Here is a 17515-nt window from a genome sequence, read left to right on the forward strand (position 1 = left end):
ACAGCTAGGGAATTATTAAGTGTCTAAGACTGAATTTGAACTCAGGTCCTCCTGACTCCAAGAGTCTTGCCTACTTCCTGTGCGGGGAAGAATAAAGGAAAAGGGGGTCTTGACTGGGGTCAGGTACCCATTTTGGAAGACTGGGAGGCAGGAAGCTGTAGGAGGGGTAGAGAGTGAACTTACATTTAACAGTAAAGTTACATTAAATAGTTGCAAGGTTGATAAAACTATCAGACAGACAAAAATCATATTTTCTTAATATTGAAAACTAGACATATTTCTCCTTTATCAGTAGTTTTTTAAAAAGGAGAATTCTGGATGGAAAGTCACTGAGATCTGAGTTCCTGGACGATGGTAATTCTCAGTGGTCTGATTGATTTGAGGGCATCTTTAAACTTAGGTATTCCTGTTTCTTCATCTGCTAAATGAAGCTTTTGTGCTTAATATTGATTTTCTTGCCTATTTACTATTTCTCCCATCCCCCATTAGAATGCAATATTCTGGAAGGCAGCTATTGCTTTATTTAATTGATATGGTATCTTCAGACTTAGAATAATTCTTACCAATCACTTAATAAATACTTAACTACATATAAATGAATGATGCTGCTTTTTTGAAAATATTTTCCTAGGTTGTCTTCTTCTTGACTATTAGGAAGATTACAGGGAGATGAAAAGATTCCATTCCATCCAGTTTCCACCACTCTTCTTCTGGCATGTGCTGCCTTCAGGGAAAGGAAAAAAAATACTTTTCTACCAATTCCCTTTAGTAGTTACCTCACCTGAGCTGCAAAAACTCAAGAGCCTAGGAATATTAACAACCTACTTAAACTCATTTCTCAATGACTAGCAAACTCCCACCTAGTCATACCTTCTCCATGGTTGGTTTTGAATTCTTGACTGTCATTATTCATTGTTCAAAGCCAATTCTCTATCTCCCTCTGTTCCATTCTTATTCCTCAACCCAATCACCAATTGATAAACACTGCTGCTCACTCTTTCCATTTTCTAGAATTAGTGGTCCATTGGTAATAAAACTGATTTCAGGTTAAATTATGTTCCTTTATCATTCCTGTGGAAATCTGACTCCCTCCTGATGAAAGCTTTACTGATCTACCTTTCTAGTCCTGGCTAGATTTCCTGTTAATCCATGCAAGTTAATGTAGGAGAGCTAGAATGTTCTTTTTTTATTCTATTGTCACTTGAACCCTCTAGTGAACAATGATCTCTATTCCTTCAAGATCAATGTAATCTAACACCTAATCAAGATTCTGATAGTACCACTGTCTACTCACCTCCAGAATAATCCTCTTCTTTCCTCAATGATCTCAGTAACTGGCACACAGTCTTTCTCTCCTCCCTTAATCCTGTTCTCTTACTAAGGGACATCAAATTATATTTCACTATACCATCAAACAACTTAACCTCCAAGTTCCTCAATTTACTCATTGTCATGACTAATTCTACCTCAGTCACACAAAAGTGATTGCAATCTTCATCTTGTCATTACCCTCAAATGAACTCCCTCTATTTTCATGAATCCTGGAATTCCCCTGATTAAAAATAAGTCAGAGAAACTAACTTCATTTCATTTCATGTATCATCATCATCATCATCATCATCATCATCATTATTATCTAACTGTTAAAAGAAGAAAATATTGTGGATATAGTTTCCTGAGGTTTTATCAAAACTCTTGGTCAAATCCAACATATAATTACTGTGTTGAAATGGGAGAAGCTAGATGATCACTTGACAAATATGGTATAGTAGAGGACTGGCTTTGATGTATGGATATACTATGTGATTTCTAATGTCCCTTGAAATTCTCCAAATTTGTGATTTTGTGATTGTGTACATGCATAGTTAGATAAGGAAATAAACCAGTCATGTCAATAAGAATGGCAAATTAACAATGCATGCTCCAAGCACTACATTGGTGCTCACTCTCCCAATGTTGGAAACAGGGCAAAACCAAAAAGAATTGAGAAAGTTCCATGACATGTTACATGGCTATTCAATGGAAGAGTTATAGGCAAACCATGGTAAAGAAGCTCCCAGGATGAGAAGGTATACATACATTGTGATTGGAGAGAGATGGATTACTTGAGTAATGCATATGCTATGCTATGTGGCATGTGAGAGAGTATGTAAATATTCATAAGTATTGATATAATGATTTTTCTTTTTTTTTTTTAGTTTTTGCAAGGTAATGGGGTTAAGTGACTTGCCCAAGGTCACACAGTTAGGGAATTATCAAGTGTCTGAGGCCGTATTTGAACTCAAGGTCCTCCTGATTCTAGGGTCTGTTCTCTATCCACTGCACCACCTAGCTGCCCATGACTTTTCAATAAAGAACCAAGTCATACCATCTAAGGTCACCAGCAAGTAACTCACATTAATATAGATTTGCTGTTTTATGTTCATTAGTTAACACAGGTTGAGTACTTGAATTCAATTAACATATAATAATGGGTCCTACAGATGCTTACTCTATAGGGAAATAAAACAAATTAAGACACAAAATCTATTTTTCCATCATTTGATGAACTGTGATACAGATGAGTGAGTAGATTTGTTCCTAGAGGGTTGGACAAGGTAAAATTTCAGAGGCAGAGTTCTGCTCTGTATAATTACTATACCCAGCACCCTTTTTGCTTAACTCCTAGAAAGCTACTCCAGTTTTAATGTCCCTTATTAGTCAACATCTTCTTGAAAATCACAACTCATGGTCCTTCACTGATGTGTTAACTTTTATCTCCTTGACCAACTACCACATTAATTTGAAACCAAAGACATTTAATCACATATCATAACAAAATAAGAGGCAAGAAAAATTGTCCATACACCTATGGATATACTTTCCTACTGATGGCCATAACATCAATCACGGACATGAGGGTCATACATGTAGAGGATACATACATAAGAAACATTTGTGAATGGAGAGTATTTATGTGAATATCAAGTAATCCAAATGGCCTCTGATGATACTATCTTGCTCTTCTCCTTGAAAGCATCTTATCAATGAGTTCATCTTCACTGAACTTCCTCTGTTGTTCTCTAACCAGAATATCTGCTCTCTCTTGGGCAAATCTATTGTATTGTACTATTACTGATTTTTACTGCCATCTGTTGGTCCTTACTGCTGTGCTGCTATTCTTGGCCTCTATTTCTGGCTTTCGCTTGGAATTCAAATTCCTTACTGGTTCATTATGATTTGATTTCTATCACTGCATTCATTTAGAAGCTTTCCTCATCCTAAAGCCTTCTTCTGAACTCTTTTTTACCCCAATGATGCTCAGTCTAAACTCTATCTGCTGCATGACTTAAAATATCTTTAAAATCCTATTATACTCAGGTTTTTCAGTTTAGATCACTTTCAAGGATTTCCATTTGGCAAAACTTAAAAGAAACTAGGTGAAAGGAAGTGAAATGATTTCTTTTGCCTTCATTATTTACCATTTAAATAAAATGTCAAAGAAAAAAATAATTAGAAAAAAATGCATGGAAGAAGAAGAATCTGGAGGCTTTTGTGTTACTTTTCTTTAAGAAACCAAACCACTGCCCTTCCAATATAAGGGAAAAAACTGCCCTAGGCCTGAGTATAAGAATCTACAGCCTTAGAAGGATGTAGGATCTTCAAGCAAAGACTGATTAATGGCTTGCCCAGCAATATTGAAAAAGAGATTCTTGTTCAGGTGTAGATTAAATTAGATGACCTTTAGGGAACCTTTCAAATATAAGGTTGTGTGATACTCTGAAGTGCTAAGAAATCTACCTTCATACATATATACATTTATTTGTTCCATTTCTGATTACTTTGAGTAAGACTAACCTGGTTTCTTTTAGGTGGTTTGCTTGTTTATCCATTTGTTTCTAGCAGCTCATAGTTAATTCATAACTCTTCCAATGATGGTTCCATAAATGCCTAAAAGGTATTTTCTGCATAGCCCAAGGTGATCCTATTTCAATTCAACATAGCGCAGTTCTTCTATTGGTTAAGCTTATAATCTACTAAAGGGTATAAGATAACTCCAACCACTTAAATCAGCAGATATACATACATACATACACACACATAGATAGATAGATAGATAGATAGATAGATAGATAGATAGATAGATATGTATTAAGCTCCTACTTAACCCTCTGCTAAGTAAACAAAGCCAAAGTTAAAATAGTCCCTGTCCTTAAGGGGAGCACAAACACATACTCATACAAAATAAGCATTATATAAATCTTGCTGTTGGTGCTGGTGGTGTTCAATCATCTCAATTGTGTCTGATTCTTCCTGACACCACTTGGACTTTTCTTGGAGAAGAAAATGCCGGGATGATTTGCCATTTCCTTCTCCAGTTCATTTTACAGATGAGGAAACTGAGGCAAACAGAGTTAAGCAACTTACCCACTGTCCCACAGCATGTGTCTTAGGTCAGATTCGAACTCAAAAAGATGAGTCTTCTGACTTCAGGATTATTACTGAGTCACATAACTGTTTCATATGTGTTAGTTTTCATTATAAGGTAAGTAAGCTGGAGTAAGACTGTACAGACTCAGAGCCTTGATTGGCAGAAAGAAGAAGCAGTAATTCAAAGCATGAAGTCACAGAATATTACTACTTGAAGGAACTTTAAAGGTTAAATAGTCCAAACTATTTAATTTTACAGATAAAGGAACTGAAGTCTAGATAGTTTATTTAAGATTACCAACTAACTAGTGATGAAGCCTAGAAAAGAAGCTCAAATTATGTTCCAATATTATTTTTCCTGTTTTGAGAGACATTGAGGGATGACAGAGGACTTTGAATCAAGTTCCTGGTAAAAAATGAAATATCTAGTTTCCGATGAATAACAACTGTGGCCAAGATACTTTTAGAGTTTGTTTAACTATAAAATGATAAAATATTTATGAACCTAATTCACAAAGTTTTTATAATGATAGATTTAAGGTTTACCAGAAATTTCAGTTTGAAGTTTCCCTAAATATTATTAGACTAGGAGTGGCTAGGTGGTGTAGTGGATAAAGCACCAGCCCTGGAGTCAGGAGTACCTGGGTTCAAATCCAGTCTCAGACACTTAATAATTACCCAGCTGTGTGGCCTTGGGCAAGCCACTTAACCCCATTTGCCTTACAAAAAAACCTAAAAAAAATATTATTAGACTAAACTTAAACTAATATATTTCCAAGACTGTCTCTTTAGATGGAATAATTTACTTTTCTTTTTGTTATATTGAATATCTCATTATAGTCTTTCAAACTTCATGGTTTAAATAAGTTTTCATCCATAAGAGGATGTCCTAAGTGAATTGGCATAACATCAGTGACACATTCATTAAGTGCCTTTGGTGTACCAGTTACAATTCTAGGTATTGTAGATAGAAAGACAAAACTGAGACAGTTCTAAGAAACATCTATACGCCTAAAGGGTATGCATACTTAAGTATGTAAAAACATACAATCTTTAACTTGTACCTTAGAAAAATTGCTTGGGTAGCTCAATGGAGGATGAATTGGAATAGAGAGACACTTAAGACCTCGGACACTGAGCATGAGAGCAAGGGCAAGTCACTTAACCTTTGTTCGCCTCAGTTTCCGTGTCTATAAAATAGGGACAATGTCATCATTTACCTCCCAAGCTTGTTATGAGGATCAAATGGGCTAATCATTTTAATGCACTGAACACATTACTTTGCACATAATAAGAGTTCTAAAATTATTTGTTATCATTCCTGGCTCTTATGTGTGTGGGCATCTAAGAGAAAGCACAAAAACTACAACTCCTGGACTGATTTCCCTCTTCCTGACCTAGAGTGTGTGAGGATCCCAGGGTCCACCTGGATAGTACTCAAGGAAAGATGACTTCCCTTGATTTATTATTGAAAATGTCCAGATAAAAACAAATATCTCCCAAATATGCCTGTACGGTCTGTCTCAATGCTTATAAACTTAAACTTCCAGATTGATTTTGTGGATTTTTCAGCTTTCTGATCTATTCAAATAGAAATATTATTAGACAGATTGTGACTCTCTTCTTTTCATCCTTTAGAAGAGATAAAAGGTCAATGTCTGGGAGTGAGGGAAGACTTGCTTGAAAAGAAGAGAGAGGGTTAGAGGTATCTTGGACATTCCTGAGGTAATGCCAAGGAAAACCTTTAGCTACTTGATCATTATGCCAGTGCCTGGGACTGCCAGACCCACTTCCACATCCTTCCTGCAGTTCCATATATTGAAACAATGCTACACTTTCCCAGGGTAAGAGTGTCGGCCCCAAGGCTTTATTCCATAAGCTTAGGAAATCTCTTCCAAGAAAGGGGAGAAACATAATTCTTTAAGCATTTCTAGGAATGAAATGGAATGCAATACAGCTCTACAAACATACTCCAAGCAGAATCTTTCACAATCATTTTTCCCCACTTAAGTATTATGAAAAAATGGAGAATAGCCAGTATTTCTAATAGTTCTCTAATGTTTGCAATGTACTTTTACAAATATTCTCATTTGATTCTCAACACAATTATGGAACATTCCAAGATAATATTGTCCCCGTTTTACAGATCCTCATTTTACATTCTGGCTTCCAAAATTATTATTCTGATAAAATGGCTCTCTCCAAAGTCATTAATAAAATCTTGGCTGCAAATTTCAAAGGCTTTTTCTCAATACTCAATCTTCTGGAATTCTCTAAAACCTTTGACCCTGTCAATCGCTCTCTCTTAATACTCTCTTCTTTCTAGGTTTTTCAGGCACCACTCTCTCTGATTTTTTTTCCTACCTGTCTATAATCACTTGTTTTGCATGATGGAAATTAATTTCACAAGATTTTGGTGAATATTCTTTAATATTTCATTATGAAATGCCATTTGTATTTTAAACATGTTCATTGTTCAGTGGTTTCAGTCATGTCCCTGTCTTCATTACCCCATTCTGGCATTTTCTTGGTAAAAATATTGCAGTGGTTTGCCATGTATTTTTCTAGCTCAGAGAAAGAGGAACTGGGGCAAAGTGACTTGATCAGGACTCACATAGTAATTGAGGGCAGATTTAAACTGAGGAAAATGAGTCTTCCTGCTTCCAAGTCCAATGCTCTATCCACTGTGCAAACCTAACTGCAAATTGTCAGTTTTTTTAAATCTAACCTTGATTATAGTTCATAGATTTTTATTAGATTCAATAAATTATTCCCAGATCACTGATCTATACATATGTGAATATATATATATATATATATATATATATATATATATATAGCTATTATTATCCACTGCTTATGATTTAGGAAATGGGTAAGTAACTTGCCTATGACCACAATCTAGTAAATGCTTAAGGTTAGATTCAAACTCAGGTCTTTCTGACTCAAGACCCAGATTTATATCCAATGTACCACCTAGATGCCTGGAAGGAGAAGACCCTCTTCTCTGTCCAAAAGAGTAATCCTCCCCTCTTTGAGGAGAACATTGTATACATACCTGCCAACACACAAATTATGTATAGGTGGGAGTTCTAGATATTTCTCCCTCCTTCCCCTCTCCCCAAGACAGTGAGTAGTCTGATCTATGTTATTCAGGTACAATTATATTAAATATATTTCCATATTAGTCATGTTCTGAAAGAAAAATCAGAACCAAAGGGAAAAAATCATGAAATGAAAAAAACATAAAATAAATTTTAAAAAGTTAAAATAGTATATTTTGATCAGCATTTAGACTATAGTTCTTTCTCTGAATGAGGATGACATTTTCCATCACAAAATTATGATCGTCTTTTGATCATTCTATTGTTGAGAACAATTAAGTCTATCATAGCTGTTGCTGAAGTATATAATGTTGAACTGTCTTGAAAAAAACCTCGGAAACCAAAAGGTTGAAAAGAGGGAATAGAGAGACTTGGCTGCTATAGTCAGAACTACCCTGGATACAGCAGAGAGACCACCAACTTCTAATTTAAATGCAAGGGCTATGTCAAAGTCCAAAGACTCCAAGTTTTTGGACATGATTAGCATATATCTCTTATATTTTTTTCACATTAAATTTATTTATTCATTTTGAATTTTATAATTGTTCCCCTAAACTCACTTCCATCCCCACACCCCCCCACAGAAGGCAGTCTGTTAGTCTTTGTATGATATGATATATGATATGGTAGGATATAACTCTTATTTTAAAAGATCATTGAAGTTAAGAGATTTTATTGTCTCCATTTGGTAAATTCAAGAAATTTTATAGGAACATGAAACCAACCCCTGTTTTTCTTCAAGACTCAACTCAAGTCTAGCTGCTTCATGAGATCTCTCCTTGTTCCCTAGAGCTGTTAATTAGTTCTCATTCTTTACTTTCCAAAGGTGGTATTTGTTTTTTCGTGTGTTTTGTATGTACCTATGTAGGTGTTTGCCTTTCCCCCATCATTAAAAAGTAGTGTCAAACTCACAATGGGTTCTTACTGAATGACAACTAATTGATGACAGGATCATAATAATTAAATATGAAAGGGGGCTTAGAATTTGACTCATTCAACTCCCTCATTTTACAAATGAGAGAACTTAGACCCAGAGAGATTATATCAGTTATCTAAAATCACAAAAATAATTAGTGACAGAATGTTCAAAGTCAGATTCTGTGACCCCTAATCCAGGGTTCTTTCTACTGCAAATCACAAAGTCCCTTTAAAGGCCACATTCAATATCATCCATCATAGAGGTGGAACCAGAACCTGAAATTTCTGTCCCCAAGTTTAACTTTTCCCAGGTTGTCCCTAGCTTGCTTTTGAAAGGAATTCTGTGATTCAGCTGCTCAGCCACAACTATAGAAATTCCTGCCAGCATGACTCTCTTCCTCAATCTCAGTCTATTTTTGGTTATAGTAGCTCAACGGAAGTCAGCCTTTACTCTCTTTCCATATTTAACAAAACACCCACGAACATCCTTAGAATACTATCTAAGTTTAGTTAATTTGTCAGAGTCTGACTTGACTTTAGATTATGAGAAACATCACCCAGAATTTCAAAATATCAGTTAGTCCTCTAATTTGCCTTTAATTTCTCATGTTCTTCTGTTGAGCCCTAAGAGTAGTCTCTAGACTTGTTTCCCATATGCTGGGCTCTAGGACGTGCTTCCTTTTTGCTCATCTCTAGACTTGTTTTCTATTTGCTGGTCTCTGGGACTTGAGCAGATGAAAAACTTTCCTAGGATTTCATGTGGAAGGGTCAGTCAGTTCCTGGTGACTTATTGGGTTCTGCAAAAATGCTGGGATTTCCTTTCATGCACATGAGTGAGAATTTGTGGAATTTGCTTCTTGTTCAATCTGTATTTATTCTGCCATGTAGAAGAGAGCCCTAGGGGGTTGTTAATCCAATCTGTTGGCTGGAGTTTTGCATGTCACATGTGAAGCAATGTGCAAGTTTAACAATAACCACAAAGGCTGGGGCCCTGTGATAAATGGACTTCACCTGCTCTGGAACCAAAGGCTATAATAAAGTTTACAGTTTATAAAGCACTGTCTTAAATATTTATGTGCTCTGTAGGTACATGGGGTCTGGTTTGCAACTCTGCATGTAATAAGGTTGCAGAAAGAGGGCTGATCTTTACAAGGAAACCTTATATCTTGTATGAAGCTGGCAGTACAGTAGTTTCCATGTTTCATTTGACTCACTGCTAGGAGAGGTTGGGAAGGAAGGAGAAGAGGGAAGGAGAACCTTTGGCAAGAGATTTCCCAAAACAGGAAACACATGAAGATGATTCATTATGAAATAAGGAATGGTTTTAACATAATTTGAGGGAAAATAATACATATATTACAAAAGAAGTTAGGAATTTTTAAATAAAATTTATAAAATCGGGGACTCCATAACACAGAAAGAAGATAGTCAAATAATATTTGACTAGATGGATTGTGTCATAAGGAACTTTAGAGGGTATCTAGTGCAAATCTAACATTTTACAGCTTGAATGAGAAAATGAATAGCAATAGATGATGATGATGATAGCATTTATAAAATACTTTAAATAATGCAGTGTTTTACATTCAATAGAAAAACTGAAATATCAACTATTTCATCTCATAACAGCTCTGTGAGATAAATACTTTTTCTCTTTATGCAACTAGGACAACTGAGTCTTAGAGAAGCTAAATGATTTGCTATTTGATGTACAACTAATAAGTGGGTCTAGAATAGGGTTCACACCCAGATCTCTCTGACTCCAAGTATGATGCCCAGGATTTAGTAAATGCTCATCAAATGCTTGTGGCTTGACTTAGCACTATGTAATATTTTCTAGCTAAAGGCTTTTGTACTTATGCTCATTGTTGTTATGGTTTTTACTAGAAATAAAACTGACGATGAGATAGAACATTGATTTAGAGCTGATGGGGGAGGGGGCATCCTAGAAGACATTTTACTGTACTCCCCTTTCATTTTAAAGAGTGATTGAGACCCACAGAGGTAAACTGTGATGACAAGATCACAATTGCCCTGAGCAGGGGCCATTTAGCAATTTTTACAAATATGGAAAATAATTATAAAAAGGTCAATTAACTTTTATTTGAATTTTGCTATTTTGTTTTTGCCAATTATATGCAAAAATACTTTTCAACATTTTTCTTTTTTATATGCTACTGAGTTCCACATTTTTCTACCACCCTTCCTTCCTTCCCCCTCCCCATGGTAGTGAGTAATCCAATGTAGGTTGCACATGTATAATTGTGTTTTACATATTTCCATATTAGGCCTTTAAAGTCAAATGGGTAATAAACATCAATGAATCTCTCAAGACTCCAAAATCAGGTCTCTTCACACCATACTATGTTGTCTCCTTGACACTCTTAGGTCCTGAGGCTTTCCTATTGGAATGATTACATTTCTACTTACCTCATTGAATGTTAACTTTGATAAAATAAAAGCCTTAGAGAAACAAAGAGACAAATAATATTCAATAATTGTTCTCATCTTTAATGATAGTTATAAGGACTTGAAACAAATCGCTTGAATGAGAATCTTGGTAGACAAGAAATAAACAAAGAAAACTCCTCAAAGAGATTTTATGTATCTCCAGATCATCTTCCTTGGAATACTTTCAGATAGCTATCCATCTATGTATCTATGCATCTATCTATCTATCTATCTATCTATCTATCTATCTATCTACCTATCTATCTATATCTATAATTATAACACATATCTCACATGTATATGAAAGTAAATATAAGATATCTAGGATATATCATTAACACCATGTATTAAAATTATACTTATATATTCACTTCTATATACAGATCTGCATATTTAGAGATATCATTATCATATGCATGTATGTATATTTGAAAATGTGTACAAATATCTATATATATATTGAAAATGTGTATATATTTAACATACATAAAATTTTAGATAAGCTGAAGATACTTTCAGATTATATATATGATATGGCATCTCTGAAATATACATATATATTTATACAAATAGATTTTTTCAAATATATTAGGGATACTTTCAGATATGTATATGAGAAAGATAGATATCTATCTGAAAGTATGTCAAGGAAAATAATCTTGAGATACGCAGGAAGTCATTACAAAGTATGTTTATGTATGTAGACATTAAACACGCATGTTTAAATTGTATGATAGTACATATATATTTATGTGTGTTTATATATGTTCTTTAAAAGAACAGTTATTCCATTCATGGAAAGCAACAATCACCAGAAATCACTAGTCCCTATTCTGTGCACTAGAAGGAAAAATGGCCCATGATTCCTTCTATGACAAACTCAGAGAAATAATGGCATGTCAGCAACTGAAAAACAGGGGCATTATTTATGGAACAGAGACATCTCATTCTCATAAATTAACAAATTATAAATAGATGTCAACCTGTTGAATGTTCCTGGGGCTATGATCTTTTCCTTTATCAACTCTATCTATGATTTATAAAGGCAGAGGCATCAGATTGAAAAATGATTAGGAAAATGTGACTAGACTAAAAGATGAATCCAGAGATAATTCAGGTTTGAAATTTTAAATACTATACATCTGGTGATGAGGCCATTAAAAGACCATATATAGAGACATATAGATAGATGTATATGTATTGTTTGCCTTCACATTTACAAAATATTTATAGGTACCACATAATAACTTATTCCACATTATTTAGGATTCATAATATTCAACTTACTTTTGAAAACATTTAATTCTTCTGGCCAAGATGGCGGAGAGAAGACAGGCACAGTTCTAAAGTCTACTGATCTCTTCCCTATCTATCACATGAAACAAACCTCTTAAAAGAAATCTGACCCACAAAACCCAGAAAGAAAAGCCAGGAGAAAGAACATCTACCTCAGGATTTGTCTCCTGCAGCAGCTTTGGCCAAATTCCTGTGGGTGAGTCTGGGCTCAGAGGGAGGATCAGCCCCAGATCAGCCAGATTAACAGCTGAATTGGAACCAGGAGTCTGAGAGCCAGACCTGCTTGATCAGCGGTGGGGCTGGATGAAAGGGGCTTGGGTCCACGGGGAAGTAGAAGCGCTTGTGTTGGTGCTGTCCCCCTGGAGCTTGGGGAGCAGGCTGAGGGGAGAGTCCTGGTGCAGGAGAGCTGGGGACACCATCCCTAGGCTCCTCAAATCTGAGAAATTCTGAGTCCACACCTCCATTGCACAGAGGCCTCTTCCCAAACAAACAAATGCAAAATACTTCTGCCTCAGGCCCAGGTGTGTGAGCAAAAGAAATAGCCCAGCTGAGGAATGACCTCAGGCCAGGGTAAAGCCCACCATTGATTGAAGGCAAAAGAATTCAATAGTTCCAAATCCTCCCTTCTGGCAAAGGGAGAAGGCCTCTCAACCAAGGTCACAAAACTCCAGAGAGGGCAACCAGCACCTCCTACTGGCCAGCCATAGAAACTGTACTCAGTAAAGCCTTTAGAGATCCCAAGCCCAGGTGAACCAGCCCCCGCCAACTCAAGGTTTTAGCATAATGAAGAAGGGTCAGCAGAAAGGTGGATCCATAGAAAAATTCCTGGAAGGGAAAGACCCCAACTCAGAGAGACCTGGAACCTCTGAGGAGAATACAATCTGGTCTCCAGCACAGAAAGACTTCCTTGAAGAAATAAGAAAGGAGCTTAAAAATTTGGGAGAGTCAATTAATACCTTGCAACAAGAAAACAAAACCATAGAAAGTACAATTGGACAAACACAAAAGGAGAATAAATCTCTCAGATCATCAATTGGACAATTACAAAATGAGAATAATTCTCCTAGATCCTCAAATGAGCAAATACAAAAAAGAAATTTATTCTCTCAAAACCTCAATTGGTCAAATGGAAAGCTCTTTCAAAAGTAGAATTGACCAATTGGAAAATGAGTTGCAAAAGGTTAATGATGAAAACTCCACCCTCCAAAAAATAATGGAGTCTACAGAAACTAATGACTCCATGAGCCAGCAAGAGTCAGTTAAACAAAATCAAAAAATAGAAAAAATAGAAGCAAATGTAAAATACCTCATCAGTAAAACCAATGACCTCGAGAATAGATCAAGGAGGGGCAACCTGAAAATTATAGCACTTCCTGAAAACATTGAAGAGGATAAAAGCCTGGACTTAATATTATAGGATCTAGTGATGGAAAACTGCCCTAATATCATGGAATCGGAGGGCAAAGTAGTTATTGAAAGAGTCCTCCGATCCCCACCAGAAAAATATCCTAAAATTAAAAAACTAAGGAATGTTGTGGCCAAATTCCAGAACTATCAGATAAAAGAGAAAATCCTGCAAGCAGCCAGAAAGAAACAATTTAAATATCAAGGAGCCACAGTAAGGATCATGCAGGACCTGACTGCATCAACTTTGAGGGATTGAAGGGCCTAGAATGAGATATTTTGAAGAGCTTGGGAGCTTGGAACGCAGCCAAGAATCTACTTTCGCGCAAAGCTGAGCCTTCTCTTCCAGGGAAAAAAGATAGACATTTAACAAAATGGAAGAATTCCAAAAATTTCTGATGAAAAGACCAGAGCTAAACAGAAAATTTGGACATCAAACAGGAGGTTCAAGAGACACATGAAAAGGTAAAAAAAAGGGGGGGACAGTAAAAGAAAAAAAAATGCAATCCAGTAAGTTGAAACTGGCTATATCCCAGCATGGGGGGAAAAATATTCTCATAAACCTTGAGAAATGTAACTCTAACAGAGAGAATACATCTAGCCGGAAATGATGGACATTCATGACCTATCCATGAGACTACTATCTAATGGGATATAACTGGCTTTAACCCCACTTGGGAGAAAGACTCTAATAACTCTCAGGAATTTTCACTCTATTTGATAGAATATACAGAACTAGAAGGGACAGACACTCAGAATTTTCTATGACTTAGATAGAATGATCTTAATAAAAACACTACCTCCCTAAAAAGGGGGACAGGAAAGAGATAGGAGGAGGGAGGGGATTGAATGGAGTAAATCTCTTTACACTAAGAGGTACAAAAAATCCTATGGTAATAGTGGGGAAGAAGGGAGCAGAGGAGAAACACCTGAATCTTCTTCTCATCAGACTTGGCTTAAAGTCAACCTACACATACTCAGTTAACTTATAAAACATCTAACCTTTCAAGTATTAAAAGGGGAAAAGGGGAGGGGGGACAGAGAAAGGGAAGGGGAGTGGGGGAAAAAAGGGGAAATAACAAAAGGAAGGAAAGGGAAAAGGGAAAAAGGGAAAGGGGAAAGAAAGGGGTGGGTGTGATATAGGAGGGCAAACACACTGAAGGGAGTGGTTTTTAGAAAGAAAAGACTGAGGAACATGGATAAAAGGGGGGGAAGGGGGTAAAATACAAACAGAGGGAAGATAGCAGTAAGGGCAATAAAGAATTAGTAATCATAACCTTGAATGTGAATGGGATGAACTCTGCGTTAAAATGTAAGCAGATAGCAGAGTGGATTAAAAACCAGAATCCTACAATATGCTGCTTACAAGAAACTCATTTGAAGCAGAGAGATACATATAGAGTAAAGGTAAAAGAATGGAGCAAAATATATTTTGCTTCAGCTAAAGTAAAAAAAGCAGGGGTAGCAATCCTTATATCAGACAAAGCAGCAGCAAAAATAGATAGTGTTAAAAGAGATTAGGAAGGAAACTTTATCCTCCTAAAAGGTACCATAGACAATAAAGTCATTTCAATATTGAATATATATGCACCCAGTGGGAAAGCACCCAAATTTTTAGAGGAGAAACTGAAAGAACTACAGGAAGACATAGACCGCAAAACTCTACTAGTAGGAGACGTCAACCTCCTGCTACCAGATCTAGATAAATCGAATCATAAAACAAACAAGAAACAAATTAGGGAGGTACATAGATTGTTAGAAAAATTAGATATGGTAGACTTATGGAGGAAACTGAATGGGGATAGAAAGGAATATACCTGTTTATCTGCAATACATGGAACTTATACAAAAATTGACCATGTACTAGGACATAAAAACCTAATGATCAACTGCAGAAAGGCAGAAATAGTGAATATATCTTTCTCAGATCACAATGCAATAAAAGTCATATGCAATACTGGGCCAAGGAGATACAGACCCAGAACAAATTGGAAATGGAATAACCTCATTTTAAAAAATGAATGGACCAAAAAACAAATTATAGAAAGAACCATTTTATCTTAGATAATGATTATAATGAAACAACATACCAAAACCTATGGGATTCATTCAAAGCAACTCTCAAGGAATATATTATAGCTCTAAATGCTTATATGAATAAATTGGAGAAAGAGGAAATCAATGAACCAAACATGCAATTAAAAAAGATGGAGAAAGAACAAATCAAAAATCCACAATTAAATACCAAATTAGAAATTCTAAAAAGTAAAGAAGAAATTAATAAAATTGAAAGCAAAAAAAACTATTGAATTAATAAATAAAACCAATAAAATTGATAAACCACTGGTCAATTTGATTTAAAAAAAGAAAGAAAAAAACCAAATTGCTAGTATCATAAATGAAAAAGGTGAACCCACCACCAATGAGGACGAAATTAAAGTAATAATTCGAAATTATTTTGCCCAACTCTGTGCCAATAAATCTGATAATCTAAGTGAAATTGATGAATATTTACAAAAATATAAGTTGCCCAGGTTAAATGAAAAAGAGATTGGAAATGCAGTAAATGTCCTGCAATTAGGGAATGGCTTAGCAAACTGTGGTATATGTATGTCATGGAACACTATTGTTCTATTAGAAACCAGGAGGGATGGGATTTCAGGGAAACCTGGAGGGATTTGCATGATCTGATGCTGAGTGAGATGAGCAGAACCAGAAAAATACTGTATACCCTAACAGCAATATGGGAATGATGTTCAACCTTGAAGGACTTGCTCATTCCATCAGTGTAACAATCAGCAACAATTTTGGGCTGTCTGCAAAGAAGAGTACCATCTGTATCCAGATAAGGAGTTGTGGAGTCTGAACAAAGTGCAAGGACTATTCCCTTTAATTTAGAAAAAAACAGGTATCTTATTTTCTGATCTTGTTACCTCTTAGACTTCTCTTCTCTTTTAGGATATGATTTCTCTCTCATCACACTCAATTTGGATCAAGGTACAACATGGAAACAAAGTAAAGACTGACAGAGTGCTTTCGTGGGGGGGGGGAAGGAAGCAAGATTGGGGGAAAACTGTAAAACTCAAATAATACCTTTAATAAAAATAAATTTAAATAAAGAAAATAATACAATGTATTCAAGTTTATTAAAAATAGAAGATTTAATGAGTCTCAGTAAGGCTAACTAGATATACAAATACAAATAGAATACATATCTTTTTCTCATGGAGCTCATAATATAATGAAGAGAAAGAACAGTGAACAAAAATTAAAAATAAGACAGGTATGAGATAATATTAAAGAGAGATTCAGGTAAAGTGGGAGATTTCCAAAGCAGAGAATTCTGTTAAACTAGAGAATTGTGGGCATAGAATTATAGGTGGCTTCATTTCATAAGCGGTATTAGAGTGGATCCTGGAGGAAGAAAAGGATTTTGATGAGGGAGGGAGGATGATATACAAAGATATGGAGATGGGAAAATGGAATATGAATACATACATTTGGTTGGTATTCATGAAGCAGAGGTGATGTGTTCACATATAGTGAGCTGGTCTCAGATCAGGAAGGTCTGAACTAAGGTATACCATAGATACTTTCTATGTTTGTTAGGGCAAGCCACTTTTCAGTGACACCAAGCAGTGACAACTGGTCCCAAAAGATCAAAGCGGAGAAGAGGGAAGGAGTTCAAAAAATGAATCTAGTGGTTTTATTGACAACTGCTTTTAGTTGAGTGATAGGGCAAGAAAGTCAAATTGAACAGGGAATGAGTCTAGAAGAAATAGAAAAAAACACATGCACTATCTTCCTCCAAGGAACTTGACATTTAGCAGAAAAGAGAATTGAGAGTGTAATCAATCAATCATTAACAGATTTTTTTTTAAAGCACCTACTTGTTCAGGCACTGGGATGCAAATATGAAACTGAGACTATCC

Source organism: Macrotis lagotis, chromosome 7 (assembly GCF_037893015.1).
Source record: "Macrotis lagotis isolate mMagLag1 chromosome 7, bilby.v1.9.chrom.fasta, whole genome shotgun sequence".
NCBI classification, from domain to species: domain Eukaryota; kingdom Metazoa; phylum Chordata; class Mammalia; order Peramelemorphia; family Peramelidae; genus Macrotis; species Macrotis lagotis.